Raw genomic sequence first — 21666 nt, 5'->3', positions numbered from 1 at the left:
CATGCAGCAGAATATATTCTGAGCTGTTATGTGGAGCACTTACCTGAGTTGAGAACAGTATCTGAGACGGTGGCCCATCTGAGGGCTTGAAAGGCACGGAAATTAACGCACCATCATGGGTGAGATTTTCCGGGACTCCAGTAACCATAAGGCTTTGGGGCTAATTGACCCGCCCATCTGGGGGCGTATTTTGCATTTATGGATGGTGACCGGAGCGTGCATCTATGACCGACTGCCTCTGAGGAAGAAGGAGATACCTTCGAAACGCATCAGGCAAGTCGCGTTATGGCCGTGTGATCGTAACTATCTCAGCTGACTGTTCATACTCTTCATTAAAGGCTTGCCACCTTGGTAAATGTTCGAGTGAGGCTCAATCTTTTGGGAAGGCTATGAGCGAACATATATATATATATATTCAGTGAAAAAAACCATAGGTTTCACACATGTTATAGTTAACTGGACATTTTACTCGTAAAAAACCATTGAAATTGCCCCGTTATAGTTAGTTCAGCTAACTATAACTCGCGCGCCCGCAATGCACTGCTGATGACGTCACATATTACATCACTCATGACATGGTCAGTGACATCACTCATGACATCACTGATGACATCTCAAATGACATCACTGATGACATCACTGATGACATCATCCTTGTGATAGAGTGACAGACCTTCTCTCACCCTAATATAACCTTTGATACACACATTCAAAAATAGAGACTAAAATTTTCAAAACAATGGACATACCAATACCAGTTACAACAACCTCTTCAGTAATTCTAAGATCCACATACACATCCACTCATTCACCAACAGTCCTATACAGTCACTCATACATGTACTCACTCATCATATGTACTAATACACCTATACATCCTGTTACACAATGCCACTCATCCATAGAGTTACTCACACACATAGTCACTCACTCATGCTAATAAAGAATCAAACATACATTTACTTGCATATACAGTTATACACACACCAGCACACTTACTTTTACAGAAACTTACACATACTTAGTCTTTTAAACAATCACTTATAGAAACACATACTTATTCATACAGGAACTCTTTCAATCTCTCACTCTCACATATACTCACATATATACACCAATAGTCACATATACTAGTTTAAAACATATGTAGTTACACATAAAGACACTATTGAGACAGTCATTCACTCACTAACACACCCATACATACACTCATCCACCCATACAGTCCTGCACACATGCTGTCTTCAACACATACAAACAATGAGTCACTCATTCATGCACCCATGCACTACGTAATACCCCTCACCGAACCAGACACTCACACTCATACTGATACTCAAAAAACCAACTAATAACCTATTTAGACACTCATGTAGCTACACACCAACCCATGCAGCCACTTATACTCAAAGTGAGAGACTGATACAGATATTTACATATTTAAACATTACTCACTAAGCCATGTATTCACTAAGATACACTTAATCAGTCAGTAATACAATCAATTTTTCCAAAACAATTCATCCATTTAGACACTTATATACCCATTTATTCTTCCATCGACCTTGAGATATACATATATAAAACATATTTAATTTTCAGAAAAACACACATTCACTGGATGATGTCATCAGTGATGTCATCAGTGATGTCATTTGAGATGTCATCAGTGATGTCATGAGTGATGTCACTGACCATGTCATGAGTGATGTAATATGTGACGTCATCAGCAGTGCATTGCGGGCGCGCGAGTTATAGTTAGCTGAACTAACTATAACGGGGCAATTTCAATGGTTTTTTACGAGTAAAATGTCCAGTTAACTATAACATGTGTGAAACCTATGGTTTTTTTCACTGAATTTCTAAGGTTTTTTAAATGCTAATTCCTAACTATAACGTGTGTGAAACCTATGGTTTTTTCACTGAATTTCTAAGGTTTTTTAAATGCTAAGTCCTAACTATAACGTGTGTGAAACCCATGGTTTATTTAGTGAATTTGCAAGGTTTTTTAAATGCTAATTTTGTTTTTTTTCTTCTATTTTTTTAAACATATTTTTATTTTAATTTTCTATCCTTTTTTAAAGACTATGGTTAAATTTTTAAAATTCTATAATATGTTTTTTTTAATATATTTTATAAAATAAACATGTAAAATTTATTAGCAATACATTTTTTCCTTTTTTTTAAATTTTTTTTTAGTACGCGTACCGTAAGCTTACGGTAAGCGTACGGTTTACGCAACGTCCGTAATTTATCTACGCTGTTTGCGTATAGTTACGCAATTTGCGTAGCCGCGCGTCCTCCGCGTGGGACGCGTACGCGTGTACGCTACACGCGCACGTTACGCGGAAGTGTCGGGTAGTGACTGTTATGCGCATGCGCGCAAGCGCGTGTCTTTTTTACGCGCATGCGCACTTTTGCCGTAAGCGTACCGTAAGCGTACCGTAAGCGTACGGTAGGTCATGTGATCATGAAACACAACTTTTGATTGGTTGAAACTACTTTCAGTTCTAGAACTCTCCTACACCACACCCATTCCCCTCATTTCTGCTTGTGATCCCTTGGGAGAAGGAGCTGGTTTGTCTTTGGGATACGATGGCAGAACAGCAGAGCTCTTCTGAGAGTGAGGCTAGCACTAGCAGCACTGTCTTGAGGCAGAGATCGAGGAAACAAAAGCCCTCTTATGTATGGGATTATTTTACTTTTCCTGAAGGCCAGCAAAAGGTGAATGCACCCTTAGTAACTTGCAGGCTGTGTCAGCGTGTACTTTCTAGAGGTAATCCTGACAGGAAGTATTCCTTTGGGAATCACACCATGAAGAGACACCTCCAGGATGTACACAGAAGGACACATGGTCATCTTTTTGGAGGTAACTCTTCAGAAAGACAAGCAAGTACATCCACAGCAGCTCAGCCTGGACCATCATCTGCAGGGCTGACTCCTTCTTCTGCAGGTCAGGTGAGCCCTTCATCTGTGGGGGGAGCATCTCCTTCTGCTGGCCCTCTGGAAATTAACCCTCGTTTTCTGAGGGTTGATATTCGCTGTGCCTCTTGTCATGATCTAATTTGTCATAGGGAGACCAGTGTTTCCCTAGTGAACAACAAAATAGATCAGCACACTTGTCACAGAGACTAATTTTTCCATGCTTTCTTTCCTCTGTCCCTGCATGAACACAACGGTTCTTTTAAGAGCCAACCTTATCTTTCATCTTTTTTTTACATATGTTTTTAAAAACTTTTTTTTTTTTTTTTACCGTACGCGTACGGTGCGCGTACCTTTTTTTTATTTTTTAAAAAAAACACTAAAAATCAATTATCACATTACAAGGTCCTTGAGAGACTACAATTATTATTATTGACTTACCATACTCACTCAAAAAAATATTTATTCATTTGTTTTTTTAAAAAATAGTTTTAAAAATGGTTCTAGTTTTCGAAAATTTTCTATATCAATCTGAAAAAAAAGAAAAAAGTATTAATATTTTTAAAACAATTTATAATACAGTACACATATTTACATTTTTTTCCAAAAAATATTTTTGCCTTATTTTTGCTGTTTTCAGAATATATTGCATTTCACTATAAATTGTGAAAGCAATTGCATTCATCATTTAACAGCAGGCAAAAAAAAATTCACATTAGTCACAAAACGAAATTTCTTTGCCAATTTGAAAGCACACATACTACTCTTTTTTTTGGCAAGTGATAAACACTTTTACAGACTGACACATTATGAATCCACTTTTCAGATTCTGATAAAAGCACCTGTCCAAACTTCTTTTTCAGACCACCTCCATGTGTAACCTGGGTGGCTGCCTACACTCCAGCAAGGGCAACCAGCCTTAGTGATGCTGAATGTATTTGCATTACAGACTGAAACCTGAAAACCCCACTCGCTTGTAAATACTGTGCATGATTATACATGGCAAGCACATGGGTGTGTGCTAAGAGTCTGCTTCTTCCCCCAAAAAATCGCTCCCCCTTTCCATCTAATGCAACTGTGAAATCACCAGAGCAATACGCAATAAATCTCTGCCTATAATTCCTCTCTGCACACAGAGTCATGTTTTCACATTAGTCCCAAAACGAAATTTCTTTGCCAATTTGAAAGCACACTTACTGCTCTTTTTTTTTGGGGCAAGTGAAAATCACTTTTACAGACTGTCACATTATGAAACCACTTTTTTTCGATTTTCTTAAATGCACATGTCCAAACTTCTTTTTCAAACCACCTCCATGTGTAACCTGGGTGGCTGCCTACACTCCAGCAAGGGCAACCAGCCTTAGTGATGCTGAATGTATTTGCATTACAGACTGAAACCTGAAAACCCCACTCGCTTGTAAATACTGTGCATGATTATACATGGCAAGCACATGGGTGTGTGCTAAGAGTCTGCTTCTTCCCCCAAAAAATCGCTCCCCCTTTCCATCTAATGCAACTGTGAAATCACCAGAGCAATACGCAATAAATCTCTGCCTATAATTCCTCTCTGCACACAGAGTCATGTTTTCACATTAGTCCCAAAACGAAATTTCTTTGCCAATTTGAAAGCACACTTACTGCTCTTTTTTTTTTGGGCAAGTGAAAATCACTTTTACAGACTGACACATTATGAAACCACTTTTTTCGATTTTCTTAAATGCACATGTCCAAACTTCTTTTTCAGACCACCTCCATGTGTAACCTGGGTGGCTGCCTACACTCCAGCAAGGGCAACCAGCCTTAGTGATGCTGAATGTATTTGCATTACAGACTGAAACCTGAAAACCCCACTCGCTTGTAAATACTGTGCATGATTATACATGGCAAGCACATGGGTGTGTGCTAAGAGTCTGCTTCTTCCCCCAAAAAATCGCTCCCCCTTTCCATCTAATGCAACTGTGAAATCACCAGAGCAATACGCAATAAATCTCTGCCTATAATTCCTCTCTGCACACAGAGTCATGTTTTCACATTAGTCCCAAAACGAAATTTCTTTGCCAATTTGAAAGCACACTTACTGCTCTTTTTTTTTGGGGCAAGTGAAAATCACTTTTACAGACTGACACATTATGAAACCACTTTTTTCGATTTTCTTAAATGCACATGTCCAAACTTCTTTTTCAGACCACCTCCATGTGTAACCTGGGTGGCTGCCTACACTCCAGCAAGGGCAACCAGCCTTAGTGATGCTGAATGTATTTGCATTACAGACTGAAACCTGAAAACCCCACTCGCTTGTAAATACTGTGCATGAGTATACATGGCAAGCACATGGGTGTGTGCTAAGAGTCTGCTTCTTCCCCCAAAAAATCACTCCCCCTTTCCATCTAATGCAACTGTGAAATCACCAGAGCAATACGCAATAAATCTCTGCCTATAATTCCTCTCTGCACACAGAGTCATGTTTTCACATTAGTCCCAAAACGAAATTTCTTTGCCAATTTGAAAGCACACTTACTGCTCTTTTTTTTTTGGGCAAGTGAAAATCACTTTTACAGACTGACACATTATGAAACCACTTTTTTCGATTTTCTTAAATGCACATGTCCAAACTTCTTTTTCAGACCACCTCCATGTGTAACCTGGGTGGCTGCCTACACTCCAGCAAGGGCAACCAGCCTTAGTGATGCTGAATGTATTTGCATTACTGAGTCCAACCTCAAACCCTTAAACTATTCTTTTTTTTTCCAGTACACCTTAATTTATTGTGAAAACATACTCCATATTATTTTACATGTTCCTCACATTTAAATTTCTCCCAAAACAGAAAATGATAAACGCAACTACAACAAAAAGAATTTCCATTTCTATTATTCATTTCTTAAGTTACCACATACATCCCCTCTCAAACTCTAAACTCACCTTTAAAATTAGTTAGTTGTGAAAAAAATGTGACACTCAAACAGCAGATTATCAGAGCCAGGATCTCTGTTGTGTTCACCTCTCTCCTCTCAGCAGAACCAGATAATGGCAAACTTTCCCTCTATTTTTCCACACATATACATGTAAGTTTCAAATCTCAGTGCTTCCCCCTTTTTTTCAAATGTAATCACACATTTCTATTGGTTGAAAACCAACCCTTTTCCAAAAGTACCCTGCCCCCAACTTGACTTCTGCCTAGTACCCTTCCCCCAACTTGACTTCTGCCTGCTACCATAGCAACAGCTCATGGAACACTGCTGTGTGGAGTTAGGTCAGAAGTTCGCCACACAATGTTTCAATTCCACAGAGCAAGAGTGCTTGACTTTTCAAACCTAACAGCAAATCCATAGTACTGTTCTTTGGTAACACATTTTTTTGTACCAATACAAAACATGCTTCTATTAGTTTACACATACAGCCTAGTTTTTATTCTAGAATGGTATGAAACAGCCAATCAGTTCTTTTTGTTTTGAAAAAAATATGTATGCCTCCATTTCCAAACTGTCTTTCTTTTCATATTGCCATTCTACTGAAAGACACCTCCTGAGTGCATCCAGTTCTCCTTTGAAGATGTTCACAGTGTGGATTGTAGGGCACAGCTATGTCTTCTGGAGTGAAAAGTTTGCAGAGAAAACAGATATGGTGAGAGACCTTGCTTTGCCAAATGTAGACATTAAATGGATTGGTCAGAGAGGGTTAAAGTGGCACCAATTGATGCCATTGGTGAAATCCTTCATGCAAATCCAACACCCTGACCTCATAATAGTGCACTGTGGTGGCAATGACCTAGGCACTTTGACTGGGGTAGGTCTGGAAATGCTTATGAAGGACACCTTTGCACAACTGTTTTCACTTTTCCCTAAAACTGCCTTTGTGTTTTCCAACATATGCCAAAGGCAAAAATGGAACTGGTCCAATCATTTCTGTCCGCAGATTGACAAAGCAAGAAAGCACGTCAACAAATCTGTTTCTGCTTTCCTCCGTGACTATGGTATGGGTGCCATTTACCACAACAACTTGCGTTTTGACATGCAAGACATTTATAGAGGAGATGGTGTGCACTTCAATGATAAAGGGAACAGAGTCTTCCTCTTGAACCTTAGACTCTGCATCGGTACTTACTTGTAGGTACCACTAAAAAATCATTTCATAAACACAACGGCTCTTTTTAGAGCCCCCTAATATCTAAACACTTAAATCTGAATTTCATTTATTTTTTTATTTTTTTTTTCTACCGTACGCTTACCGTAAGCTTACCGTACGCGTACCCCGTGATTTTTTTAAAAAATCAATAAATGTTTTCTTTGTACTTTACAGTCCTTCTTTGACCCCCTCACAAATGTAAGGGGGTCTGTAACTCTCCTCATTGCCCCCTTTTCTTGTTTTCACTCTTTTTTTCTGAGTGAAACACACAAAATGGCGGCCGCCGCTTCCTGGTTTCGGCCGATTCGAATGTTTACTAAGATCTAACAGCCAATCAGAATCGCGCTCGCGCACGCCACCGTACGCGTACCGTAAGCTTACCGTAAGCGTACGGTAAGCGTACCGTAAGCGGGCTCAGATATATATATTGATGTAAAGGCTATTTTCTCAGAATCTACTGAACAGATTTACACCAAACCTACAAAAGGCACTTCCTTGACATAGGGACTACCTCTCTGCCAAATTTCTAGTAATTCTGTTCAGCCGTTCGGGCTGTAGCTCGTTCTAAAGGTCCTATGGAAAAATGCATGGGAAAAATGCGTTTTGGGACCCCCCTTTTATCTCAGCCCCCGCTTGACGTATCCCCCCGAGACTTTCAGGGAAGGAGCGGAGCGTAGCGCCCCACCTATTTTGAGAAATTCGCGAGGATTCATCGACCGGCGCCAAAGTTATTCAAAATAGAATGTTGCGGATTTCCTATGGAAAAGGGGTCCTAACTATAACTACCTACTGGCGACCGCCAGTAGGTAATATATATATATATATATATATATATATATATATATATATATATTATCTACTGGCGGTTGCCAGTAGATAGTTATAGTTAGGACCTATTTTCCATAGGAGATCCGCAACATTCTATTCCTAATAAGTCTGGCGCCGATTGACGATTCTTCGCAAAATTTTCCAAACTTTTGGCCAGCTCCGCTCCACTCCTACCCTGAAAGTTTTGCGGTGACTCGTCAAGCGGGGACTGAGAAAAAAGAGGGTCCCAAAACGCGTTTTCCCCATGCAATTTCCCATAGGATCTGTTGTCGCAGCTACAGCCCTAACTGCTGAACGGAATTACACCAAATTTGGCAAAGAGGTAGTCCTCAGTTCAGACTCGTGCCTTTTGCTTAAATGGTGTAAATCCATTCAGTAGTTCCTGATAAAATTACAGTTAAAAGTACATATATATCTATGGCCGGGGAGGATCCGTGGACCCTCCCCGCACCCAGCGCACACCCTGCCGTGCACGAGCTGAATGCTAATTGGCTGTCAACACTCCAGATCAGGAAGTGTTGGCAGCCATCTTGTGCCTCGGTAGAACCGAGGCACAAGAAGCCCCAAAAAAACATCGAAAAAAGGGGAAAAGTGGGCAGGGTAGAAACACCCTGACCCCGTAGGCCTGGTCAGGGGGTCCCACAAGGACCTCCAAGGCCCCCCAAATTTTTTTCAAAAAAATAAAATCGGGGGATCCCGCTGAGGAAAAAAAAACGAAGAACGAGCTCCCGCGCTTCGTTTACAATTAGCCCCTGGGAGGGCCAAGACCCGGGGGCAATTTTTCATAGTTATGGGGGGCCCGGAGGGGCCCCCCAGCCCCGGGGACCACCACCCCCCTGGGCTTATCTTAATGTATGCGGGGGGCTCATGGCCCCCCGCAGCCCCGGGGACCGCCACCCCCGGGGCTTGTTTAAAAAATAAAAAATAAAAAAACCTGTGTGGGGGACTCGAGCCCCCCCACACGCCCCGGGGACCGCCACCTCCCCGGGGCACTACATATTTAAAGTAGGGGGTCCGAAACGGATCCCCAAGCCCCGGGGACCACCACACCCGGGGTTTTAACTTAAGTGGGAGGGAGTCTTGTCGTGGTCCTGGGGACCGCCACTCCCCAGGGCCCTGCTCCTGCAGTGTCCCGGGGTGCCCACTCCCGGGACACTGCTGTTTGCAATGGCAGGGCGGGAGCCTCGCGGCTCCCACCCTGCCATTGCAAACTGCCTTGCTATTTGGAAGAGAGAGCTCCAGCAAAAAAGGTTGCTTTTCCACAGGAGTCAGGGAGCCGGCGGGGCTGTGGGGGGATTGGGGACCCCCCACAGTCCCCAACAGAGGCCAGGCCCCGGGGGATGGGGTCCCCGGGGCCAGTAGCGGCCCGGGAAGGGGGCCTCGTGGGCCCCCTCCCAAAATAAAAAATAATAAAAAATAAAAAAACGGCCCAGGGGATGGGGTCCCCGGGGCCAAAAGAGGCCACAGGAGGGGGGCAAGGCAGCCCCCCTCCAAAAAAATAAAAAAAACCCCAAAAGGGCCATGCCCCGGGGGATGGGGCCCCAGGGCAAATTAAGGCCTCGGGAGGGGGAGTTAAAAAAAAAATAGGGGGCAGGCCCTGGGGCATGGGGTCCCCAGGGCCAAAAAATAAGAAAAAGAAGGGGAGCTACACACCCCCCCTTCTTAAAAAGACAAAAAAAAAAACGGGATCGGGAGGAGGCCACGCCCCCTCCTTTCATCACTCTGCAAACGCGCCCCCTGGCGCATTTGCAGAGGGGGAACGAATTCCCCTTCAATACTGGGTGTCCCTGGGGGCCAACTAGCCCACCAGGAACCTCCAGTATGTGCCAGGGGGCTGCGTTGCAGAGAGGTGTAATGAGGCCACGCCCCTTTTTACACCTCTCTGCAACACAGCTCCATGGCACTTACTGGAGGTACCTGATGGACTAGTTGGCCGCCAGGGGACCTCAGGATTCAAGGGGGACTTAATCTCCCAACTTAAAACGCACCACAGGGTGCGTTTGCACAGTGGTGAAGGTAGGGGGCGGGGCCTGTTTTAAGTTGGGGAATTAATTCCTCTTCAATCCTGAGGGTCCCTGGGGACCAACTAGCCCACCAGATACCTCCAGTAAGCGCCACGGAGCTGCGTTGCAGAGTGTTGTAAAAAGGGGCGTGGCCTCTGAACAAATCTCTGCAATGCAGCCCCCTGGCGCATACTGGAGGTACCTGGTGGGCTAGTTGGCCCCCAGGGGACCTCAGGATTGAAGAGGAATTAATTCCCCAACTTAAACCGTGCCACAGGGCGTGTTTGCACACATATCACCTCAGGCCCCGCCCCCTTCCTTCACCATTGCACAAATATTCCTCTAAGATCAGCCGAACTACGAATTCCGATTTACTCACCTGTAATCAGGAGAGAACCCTGGGCTGCATCTTTTAGCCCAGCACTGACCCTGAAAAGTAATTCTAAGCGTACTTACCAGTAACTTGTATTTCCTTCCATAGGAATCCATTGTGTGGTTTTCAGCAGAAAATTTTCTAAGTGTCCATTTTTGAAACGTACACATATTCCTCTAAAATCAGCCGAACTACGAATTCCGATTTACTCACCTGTTATCAGGAGAGAACCCAGTGCTGCATCTTTTAGCCCAGCACTGACCCTGAAAAGTGAAACTAAGCGTATTTACCAGTAACTTGTATTTCCGTCCATAGGAATCAATTGTGTGGTTTTCACCAGAAAAGTTTCTAAGTGTCTATTTTCACAAACTAAAAATATTCCTCTAAAATCAGCCGAACTACGAATTCCGATTTACTCACCTGTAATCAGGAGAGAACCCAGTGCTGCATCTTTTAGCCCAGCACTGACTCTGAAAAGTAATTCTAAGCGTACTTACCAGTGACTTGTATTTCCTTCCATAGGAATCCATTGTGTGGTTTTCAGCAGAAAATTTTCAAAGTGACTATTTTCACAAACAAAAAATATTCCTAAAAAATCGTCGGCATGACTTAAACACATTCTTTCAACTGTTTACAGGAGGTTGGCCAGTGCTGGATCCAGGATCCACCACTGAGTAAGAAAAACTCAACTGTTTACAGGAGATGTCCAAGGACTGAATCTAGGATCCATTCCTGTGGTTAGAAAAGTAATCCATAAAGTAACTAATTGCATTTAACTAGAAATTCACATTGAGCTCAATGCTGCTTTGTGTTTGAAATTGGGTTGGCCATTGCAACAACTGTAACTACTGTACTTAAAAGTCTGTTGCCTATTTGCCAAGTATTTAAACTAAAGTAATTCATTCTGAGAAAGTATATTTTGTATTGTAATGTATAATGTAATTATAATGTAATTAAAAAAAATATATCTAAAAATAAATAGTTTAAAAAATGTAGTAAATCAGTATCAAAAAAATCAGTATAGCAATTAATACTTTAAAAATTGTCATTTACAAAACCTTTTAAATTCACTGAAAAAGACATAGGTTTCAGGCCTGTTATAGTTAGGAATTAGCATTTAAAAAACCTTTGAAATTCACTGAAAAAAAACCATAGGTTTCAGGCCTGATATAGTTAGGAATTAGCATTTAAAAAACCTTTGAAATTCACTGAAAAAAACAAAGGTTTCAGGGGCGTTATAGTTAGCTGGACATTTCCCTCGTACAAAACCCTAGGAATTCCCCTGTTATAGTTAGTTCAGCTAACTATAACTTGCGCCCCCGCAATGCACTGCTGATGACGTCACATATTACATCACTCATGACATGGTCAATGACATCGCTCATGACATCACTGATGACATCTTAAATAACATCACTGATGACATCACTGATGACGTCATCCAGTGACTGTGTGTTTCTGTAAAGTTTAAATATATTTTATATATTTATAGTGAAAGGCCTGTGGAACAATGAGTGGGTGTACAAGTGTGTGAATGGATGATTTTCTAGGTGCGTAACTGACTCTATAAGTTAATCATTAAATGTATCTTACTGCGGACTAGTGACTAAACTATGTGAATGTCTGCATGTGTCTGTGTGTAGGTGTATAAGTGGCTGCATGGTTTTGTGAATAGCTATATGAGTGTCTATATGGGTTATTGATTGGTTGTCTGAGTATCTGTATGGGTGCCTGAGTGTTTGTGTGGGTAGAGTGTGTGTGACTCTATGCATAGATGTGTGTGTGGGTGATTCTATGGGTGTATGATTTTAAGAGTGCATCTGTGATCAACTGTATGGTTGGGTGAGTGTATGTATGGGTGTGTTAGGGATTGAATGTATATCTTAGTGGTACATGTGTGACTAACTGCATATGTGAAAGGCAGTAGATATGCGTGTAACAGTATATAACCTGGTATATGTGAGAGTGTGTGATTGTGAGAGTGGCTGTATGGATGAGTGTGTGCGTGTATCAATGATCGTATAAGAGCGTAAGAATGTGGTACTATTTTTATGAGTAAGTGAACTTGAGTGTGTTTAACTGTATAGGTGAGTAAATTGGACTGTGTTTAATTACTTGCACGACTGACTAGGTGTGTCAGTACCTCAATGGATGATTGGCGGTCTGTGAGTGTCTATATAGGTGTTTAAATGCATATGATAGTCTTGTACGGAGTGACTGTAAGTATGAGTGACTGTACAGGTGAGTGAGTGGAGGTGTATGTAGACCTAAGAGTTAATGAGTGGGTATGTAGCTATTGGTATTGGAGTATCTATGGTTTTGAGAATGGACTTCTGAAATTTTGAGTTGGTGTATCAAAGGTTAAATTAGGGTGTGAGAAGATGCAGTAATTTATCACATGGATGATGTCATCAGTGATGTCATTTGAGATGTCATCAGTGATGTCCTGAGTGATGTCACTGACCATGTCATGAGTGATGTAATATGTGACGTCATCAGCAGTGCATTGCGGGGGCGCGAGTTATAGTTAGCTGAACTAACTATAACAGGGGAATTTCTAGGGTTTTGTACGAGGGAAATGTCCAGCTAACTATAACACCCCTGAAACCTATGGTTTTTTCAGTGAATTTCTAAGGTTTTTTAAATGCCAATTCCTAACTATAACGCCCCTGAAACCTTTGGTTTTTTCAGTCAATATATATATATATATATATATATAGTCAAACAAGAGAAAGTTCCTTCTGGGATCGAGCCCGTTGTCAGGTGGTGCCCAAAGCCGGCGGAACCACGGCTGGACAATTAAACCCAAAAACAAAAGTCCAATAAGGCGCACACTTTGAATGATGATTTGATCGTGCAGAGTTTTTATTACTTAGTTGCTAAGCATTTCAACAGTAATGCTGTCTTGGTCTCATGTTGTGCCTATATGCATCATGCGCACCTTTCAAACTTTACTTTCCAGATATTGTTGGAATGCACAAGATAGGAAGCTGAGACCCTGGAAACATATCCACATCATTGTTGTACTATTAATGTAAGGTTTTCTTCCTCCTCCTGTATATGAGGGCCATGCGATCGGAGATACAAATGAGATGTGTACAATCTATTGCCCCAATGTCAGGTAGGAAATTGGCCATGGCATATAATAAGTTATTCTTCGCTAGCTGCATTTTGGGCCCTAGGTTTGAGGACTCTTCAGAGCAGTGGCGTGTGATGGCTATCATAGCCTGAATGTGTGTGAACAAAGGACAAGGGAACCCTGTAAGCCTGAAGGGACCAAGGGTAGCAGTATGTATCACCAAAAGTAACTTTGCAGTTATATGCCTGAGGTCACGAAATCTTTTGATATCCAGAACCCTGTCACTTCCTGCTCACTTTATGATACTATAGGTTGCTTCATGTTTATTGAATATGTAAATAAATACAATACCTTCCATTTGGACAGTAATATACCCAACTCTGATTGTAGTTTTGTGGTTATGGTTTTGTATTTTCCTTGATAGGGACCGCTGTCTCTAATAACATCATAGCCTGAATAGCATATAACAAATATGCAGACATGCTGTCCATCTGTTCTGGAAGGGGTCAGAAGACAACAGATGCAGTACAGCAAGTTGTTTTTACATATGCAGGAATCTTGTGTGTTCTATCTGTTGTTGCCTGAAAGAATCAAGTATTTTTCAGATGATGTGTAAAATGATTGCACTGCTTAATTTGCACCTTTCGTGGTGAATGTGCCTCTCAATTTGTCTGTTGTTTCCCTGCGCTCGCTTCTCCTGGGTTTATTTGTTGTCAAGTGCTGCTGTTTTCTTCTATTCCTACATGTTATCACATCCAAAGTTGCTCCTATTGCTCGCCTTAAGGGGGATGTTTCAGCACCGATTTTCTATAGGCTGTATAATTGCCCACGGCTTGCACCGGTTTTTGAGCGGCGCATCATTTGCGCTAATTGCTTATGCTTTATGTAAGGCAATAGAATGTTGCTTCTAAACAATTCAGTTTGTATTATAATTGATTGCATTTGCATAGTTGCCAAACATTTCTGCCCACGTAACATGTACGTATGTAACGTGGGCAGAACTGGTTGGCAACTATGCAAATGCAATCAATGTGCTAAAACATCCCCCTCAAGGGAGTTTGACACAACGCAAGTGGGCTTCTTGGCGCAAATGTGTGTACTGATATTGGCATTCGAGCAAGAAAGCATAGGCCTGTCACTTTATATGGAACGTTATTACGTCCATTGCCCCACAAGATGTATCCTGCTTTCATAGTGTATGTCCAGATTTTAAAACTTTTCTGTAACAAACACACTTTTTTTTGCGATCCTGCATATCATTTTTACTGTATGCAAAAAATATCTAGATGCAAACTGACATTACCCTTTTGCAGACACTGGTTTTCGTAAAAAGTATAACCTATGTTAAGCACTTCATTTTTCTAAGATACACTGTGTTGCTATTGTTCATCTTGGACCATCGTGTTAAATTCTAAACACATCTATCACAAAAACTGAGCGGAATTGTACATGAAAAGGTTAATACGAGCACATTTTACAAAATGAATTACAATTCATTGCTCTGAAGCCATCTTGCTAGATCTCAAAGGACATGGAACAGCATGTTGCAAAATCTGTTTTATTGAAACTTTGTGCCAAAAACGTCTTGCTAAAAATGGGATTTGTGTTGTTATTTTTTCTTCCTGAAATAATGCATGGGTGACAGCCCCTTTCTTCAGATATTCATTTCAACAATTATATGCATTAGTTATATGATTTTAGTGCTGCAAGGCTCATCGGATTGTTTTCACCTGGTCTCACAAAGCACAAGCTGTCAGCTAAAGGGCAATGTACATTCTTTTCAAACTGTGTCAACTCCTGTGAATGTTGGAAAGCAGCAGCAAGCCATCCTGCCAGACAAGCTGTGCAAGTTCTTTCGCAGGCATAATTCTAAAAGTAACACACGCTATAGTTTATTTATTTTATGTATAGTGCCTGTAGTGTAGTGATCCCTATCAGTGCAATAAAGAATAGTGGGAGGAGATTAGACGTCATTCAAGACTTTGGGTCAGAGCTCAAAAGAGGGAATCGATTAGAGGTCAAATAGATGGCAATAGAATTCAGGGATAAAATAGTAGAAATTGTGGGTTTTCAGAGTCTTGCACATATGACCCTGTTCATCTGGAATTATTCACTATCAGTGCAGGGAATGAATCTCCAGTGTTTGCCCGTTCTATCTCTGCCCACCTGATACTGGAGGTGGGGCGGTTGAAACGCATCATAACTGGCGGAGTTAGCATTGCGCCGTGGTGGTCGCGAGGATGTCAGAGATGGGGTCTGTACTAGCAGCGGGCTCACTACTGAGTCTACTCAGACTAGGACTGTCCTCCGTGTGGACGCATGGCTGGACTGTCCACCATTTCGACTCATCCTCTATTACCACTCTCCGCTAGACCAGGGTCCTATCTCAGTCCCTTTCTGTCTACGATTTTAAACACTGATGGTGTTTTGTAGTGAATGTGCTGGAAAGGTCAGTCTTTACCGGAGGGTAGATTGGCTATAAATTCATATTTAAGCGGATTATCTGACTTTTATTCAAGACTAAATAGTCCATCTGTTTGCTCAGGCTTGACTATTGTAATGAACGTTGTCTCTCTACACCAACCTGCCTTTTTAGCCCACTTTACAAAAAAGCAAATATCACAGTCCACTGTCAGGGACCTCTATGGATTGCTTAAATCTGACCATATTTCATGCCCGGTGGTTGATGCATTTGACACTCATCAAAGCAGCCTGTTTCTTCACATTCACTAGACTACCTTGCAGAGGCCTGCATTCATTTCCCCCAACCTACCTCAAGCTCAACTTACCTCAACACACTAATTAACACAGAGACTTCTGGGTTGTCTCTCTTCAACAATTCAAATACCTGTAGTTCTTCCTATGTGTGAAAATCTGAGATTCCCTGCACTTGTGACAGGCACTGTTCAGAGCTATTTGGAATCTCATGTGAGGATATGTTACATTGACAATCACAACACTGATGGGAAATCATTTTAGCAATGGAAAATCCCATAACCAGACCACATCATATTGTGCCATACTCTAGAGTGTGAGAGTCAAGCGTGTTGGTGTCTTGAATAGCTTTGCGATCTAGGTTAAGAGGAGGGATGACAATAGATGGTCGCCAAAAATTTGGTGGATGTCCGGTTTGCTCTCCTCATGGTTCGCTCAGCCTAGTTTAAAGTGTGGGTGACTGTGGAATCCCTGACAGTAGGGCCATTGCCCGCTGTGTTGTAAGGAAAAACATTGTGGCCCCTCCCAACACCATTTCCATTAGCATCTGTTCTTCAGGGCCCATCATGCCAACCATAACAGTTCCAGACAGACATCTAAGTCAAATGCCAAGTTCATTAGTTTAGGGGTGATTGGCAAGCCACTTGCAGTACATCCGTTTCTGTAGGGTCCAAGCTCACTGGTGCACCCCCAGGTTTCAAACACACATGCCTTGATTGGAGGAATGCTTGCAAATATTGACATTCACAACACTGATGGGATATCATTTTAGTAATGGAAAATCCCATAACCAGACCACATCATAACGTGCCTTACTGTGGAATGTGAGAGTCAAGCGTGTTGGTGCCTTGAAAAGCTTTGTGATCTCGGTTTACAGGAGGGATGACAATAAATGTTCGCCAAAAATTGGTGGATGTCCGGTTTGCTCTCCTCATGGTTCGCTCAGCCTAGTTTAAAGTGTGGGTGACTGTGGAGTTCCTGACAGCAGGGCCATTCTAGACAGAGGCCTACCTTATGTCCATCATTACTGATGCTGCTTCTTATGGGAAGTCTATCCTGAACTGCCAGATGAGACCCCCTCCAGAAGGGAACAGAGGAAGCCCCAGATCCTTTTTGGCTTTGTTAGGCCTCTTCATTGAGGTGTATCTTGGATTCTGTGGCACAGCGAGCAAAGGACCCACATTTGGGCATATGCTTGGCCATTTCAGGCATTCCATCAAACATCCAAAGGGCATGTAAGAAATGCTTATAAATGGTTTAAGCCAATAGCAATTACTATGGGTAGCATTACAACCAATCGTTTTTTTACCTCCACGTCTGCCTTCATGTCATGTTTTTAAACTTATTATATCAAGACGTAATGTTTGAAATTTTTGCAAAAACATGCAGAGCAATTTAAATGCAAAATGTTTACTTTTTTTTATGGCTACACCTTTAATACGTATTGCATATGTTTGGAAAATAAATACAAATTTCAGGCTTGTCAAGACTTGACCTATTGCCTTTGACAATGCGTTTTGAAATGTAATCAATATCTCGCTTTCCCTAATTTGTATCCCTAAATCTCTGTTCTTCTGTGAGTTTTATTTTGCTGTGAATCTCACTTCCAGCGTTAACAGATCTCACAGTTGATGGGGTATTTGGTATGCTCAATGCAGATGTCTGTCTTACTTTCTAATATGTTTAGGATATTCTCATTAGCACATCTTGTTTCCTGGCACATAGAGACTGTGACAATGTGACAGGAAGAATGACAAGAATATAGAAAGAACATATGTCAGCATGGATGCAGGGAGACAAACTAAGACACAGAGCAGGCGAAGATGATGGAGGACGGTGACACTGAGGAACGCAGTGAGACATATACGGGTAGGCAGTCAAAAAAGGGACAAGAGAACATAGGCTGTAGAAACTTTTTTCTTACTGACACTCTCTTTTAATCCAATATAAAGGCGAATTCCTGGAATATATCCTGATGATGCATGTTTGTCCCAGATTGAATGTTGTGGATCATCATGGACAATGCTCCAGTGCCCCCTTCAACATAAGTGGGGATGCACATCACACAATGCAGAGCAAAAGCAAAGTTGCTGTGTTGGGTTCCGGAAAGGGAGAGAGCAGAAATGTTCCATATTTACAAAGATTTGGAGCGTTTCTGCTCTCTCCTTGTGATGGCACAATGGGGCATATCAGCAACAACCGGCGATAATTATCGCTCAGCGCTCTTAGCGTGAGGATAATTATCACCGGGTAACGTGGATTTTTATCGCTGAGATAGCATGCTATTAGCAACGCTTATCTCCTCGGTGATAAAAATCCTCATGCTAACTGCCTAACGTGAGATTATCTCACGAAATGTGGCGTTAGATTTCTGATAGGGACTCACAAACTTAGCCATGATATCCACCTTCCATAGGATATCATGGCTAAGTCAGTCCTGAAGCAGGCGTAAGGAAAGTAGCGATAACAGGGGTTTTGAGAACATGCATGAATTGTAGTTTGATTTAGATACTGCATCGTAAAAGCATGCAGAATGCTAGACATAGATTTGTAATGATACCTAACCACAGATGAAACTAATGAGAAGTAAATAAAGCTATATGAACATGTTTACTTTATGAATTAATGAACAACAACAGACAAATGATAACATGAATTTTCTTATATGTGTCTGACTAAAGTTGTTTTAGGTATTAAGAAAAAGAACATTTACATTAGAATGAGTAACGTGAATGTTAGAACTGGGGGTCTCTAGTTGGCAGAAGTAGGTACCTTTGACCAAATAGGGACCCTTGCTTCTAAGTCAGGGAAAGGGGATTGCACTACTGGATAAACCCTGCTCACCCTCTTGGTAGCTTGGCACGAGCAGACAGGCTCATCTCAGAAGCAGTGTTTTAAGCATTTGTGTACACATACGGTAATACAGTGAAAACACTACAGATGGACACCACACAGGTTTTTATAAAAATAAGTATTCTTTATATAGACTTAACACAAGACCACAAACGATAAAAATCCACAATAGTGTAATCAAAATAGACTTAAAGATGGTAGAAGTAACTTAGTTCAAGTTGGTGATAAATGCGACACGTTTCTCACAAAAGTACCTGGATGTGTAACGCAAAACAAACAAAAGGTTCGCAGGGGTGGAGATGCGTCGGTTTCTTGCTTCATGGGAGACGATGCGTCGCGCCTCAATGCTCGCGCAGAGTAGGGGATGCGTCTTGGTCCTTACCGGAGAGGAGGTCATGCGTTGATTCTTGTACTGCATTCCGGTGCGAGGCGACAAGATGGCACTTCGATGTGATGCGACTATCCGGTACAATGCAATAAGATGGTGCCCTTTATGTGATGACGTGAAGACGATGCGTGCACGCCCGACGGCCGAGTGGTAAACTCTGTAACTTTGGAGCCGCGACAGGCCCTGCGACACGTTTCTCCGGTGATGCGACGGCAACCTCTGTGGCGGCGTCACGCTTCTCCAGTGATGCTTCGGTAAACAGCTTTGACGAAGGCACACTTCTCTGGTGATGTGACGGCGACCTCTGCGGCAGAAACACACTTCTCCGGCGATGCGACTGCGACACGCTTCTTCTCGTTGAGTCGTGCTTTCAGCTCCCAGCGACACGCAGGCTTCTGCAAACAGAATTTACAGCAAGGAAATTCAGAGGGGAGCTGGTGGTAAAGTCTTTTATCCCTGAGACTTCAGCAGGAGGCAAGGACAAGTTCAAGCCCTTGGAGTAATATTCTGCAAGATGATGAAAGTTCTTTAAAAGTTCCTTCTCCTCTCCTTGGTAATGAAGACACCACTGCAGGCCAACCCAACAACACAGCACACTGGCAGGGGGGCAGCCCAACTCCTACAGCTTCCTTGGTTCTTCTCCTTGGCAGAGGTTTGTCTTGTTGTTCCAGAAGTGATCTAAAGTCTTGGGGTCTGGGTCCCCATATTTATACTACTAAATCCTTTGTCTCTGAAGGCAGAGGGGCCTGTACCTAGTCCAAACCAGTTCTGTGCAGTCCTGGAGCACTTTATTTACAGGACTCCTTCTTTTCTTTGGCAGGGTGGGCCAGGGTCCTCAGACACACCACAGGGGGTGGAGCAAGCATTGTGAAAGGCAGGCACAGCCCTATTCAGACCCAGGTGCATCTCCTCCCGCCACTCTACATGTGGATAGGTCTATTCAGCCCTGTGCTGACTCACCCTGTCTCCTGGAATCCCCCAGCCCCTGTCACTCACAAAACCAGACACACAATACACAAGCTAGCAGAGGCAGGCTGTATGGTTAGGTAAGAAAATACCTACTTTCTAAAAGTGGTATTTTCAAACACAGAATGTTAAAACCAACTTCACTAAAAGATTTATTTTATCATTCTGAGTTCAGGCATACTAAACTCGAATTTCTACCATGTTCCCTAGGTCAGATAGGATTATAAGGTGTTATAATCAAACTGCCCATTCTGGCCTATGGGGACTGGTAGCCTTGCAATAGTGAAAAACGAAAAGGGCTGTAATTCACTATTAGGACATGCCACACACACCAGGGCATGTCCTAGCTTATACTTACAATGCACCCTGCCCTTGGGCTTACCTTAAGGGTGTCTGATATGACTAAAAGGAAAGGTTTAGGGACTGGCAAGTGGGTGCACTTACCAAGTCGACATGGCAGTACTAGACTGCACACAGGCTCTGCAATGGCAGGCCTGAGACACACTTTACAGGCTGCTACTGTGGGTGGCACAACCAGTGACTCAAGCCCACCAGCGGCGTTTGATTTACAAGCCCTGGGCACACATGGTGCACTATACTAGGGTCTGACAAGTAAATCAAATAACCCAATCATGGAGTCACCAATCAATACATCAATTTAACATAGGGAGCACTTGCACTGTGGCACTGAATAGCAGTGGCACAGTGCCCCAAGTATCTAAACCAGCAAAACATGTCAAAAACAGAGGAGGCAATCAGAAAAAATGGAAGGGAGACTCACGCCAACGGTACCAGGTCTACCAGTGAAGCACTGATATTCCTGAGAAAAATAAATGCTATAGTAATTTGTGCTTTGTAAAGGTTAAAATTTAGTGATGCTTCTAAATACTGAATTATTTAATAAGCTTGTAATATAAAGAGTGTATTGAAAAACTAATATACGAGCTGGCTATAAAGGGTTATAACAAAATTTTAATAAGTATTTCATACTTACATAATGTAGATACAATAATTAAATAACATAAATGAAGAACTAATGGATTGTATTCAATAATGTAAGTTCATATTTTAGCATAACGCAGTGCACATAGGATGTGTTTCGCACAGTCCTCAAACTTATTTTCCTTCCTAGCATAAACTAATAAACTGAATAGTCTGAAGCCTATGAGAACCTTTCGTAAAGTTTCTACTTGTGCTCTAACACTCAAGAAGTCCTTTCATGCTTGTAGCTTACTTGACAGGACTTGCAACAAATGTATTACTTCCTAGAGTACCTTCTTGCGAAAGGACTGACAAAGGATGAGAGCATGGACATGCCTACTTCCTAGATGTCATAATCAATCGGATTAATACAAATCAGTGGTTTTATAGAAAATGCAAAGTAATGGATTTCTTAATCTTCAGGATTTGTATA

Source organism: Triturus cristatus, chromosome 5_1 (assembly GCF_964204655.1).
Source record: "Triturus cristatus chromosome 5_1, aTriCri1.1, whole genome shotgun sequence".
NCBI classification, from domain to species: Eukaryota; Metazoa; Chordata; class Amphibia; order Caudata; family Salamandridae; genus Triturus; species Triturus cristatus.
Note: the sequence above shows the minus strand (reverse complement) of the source record.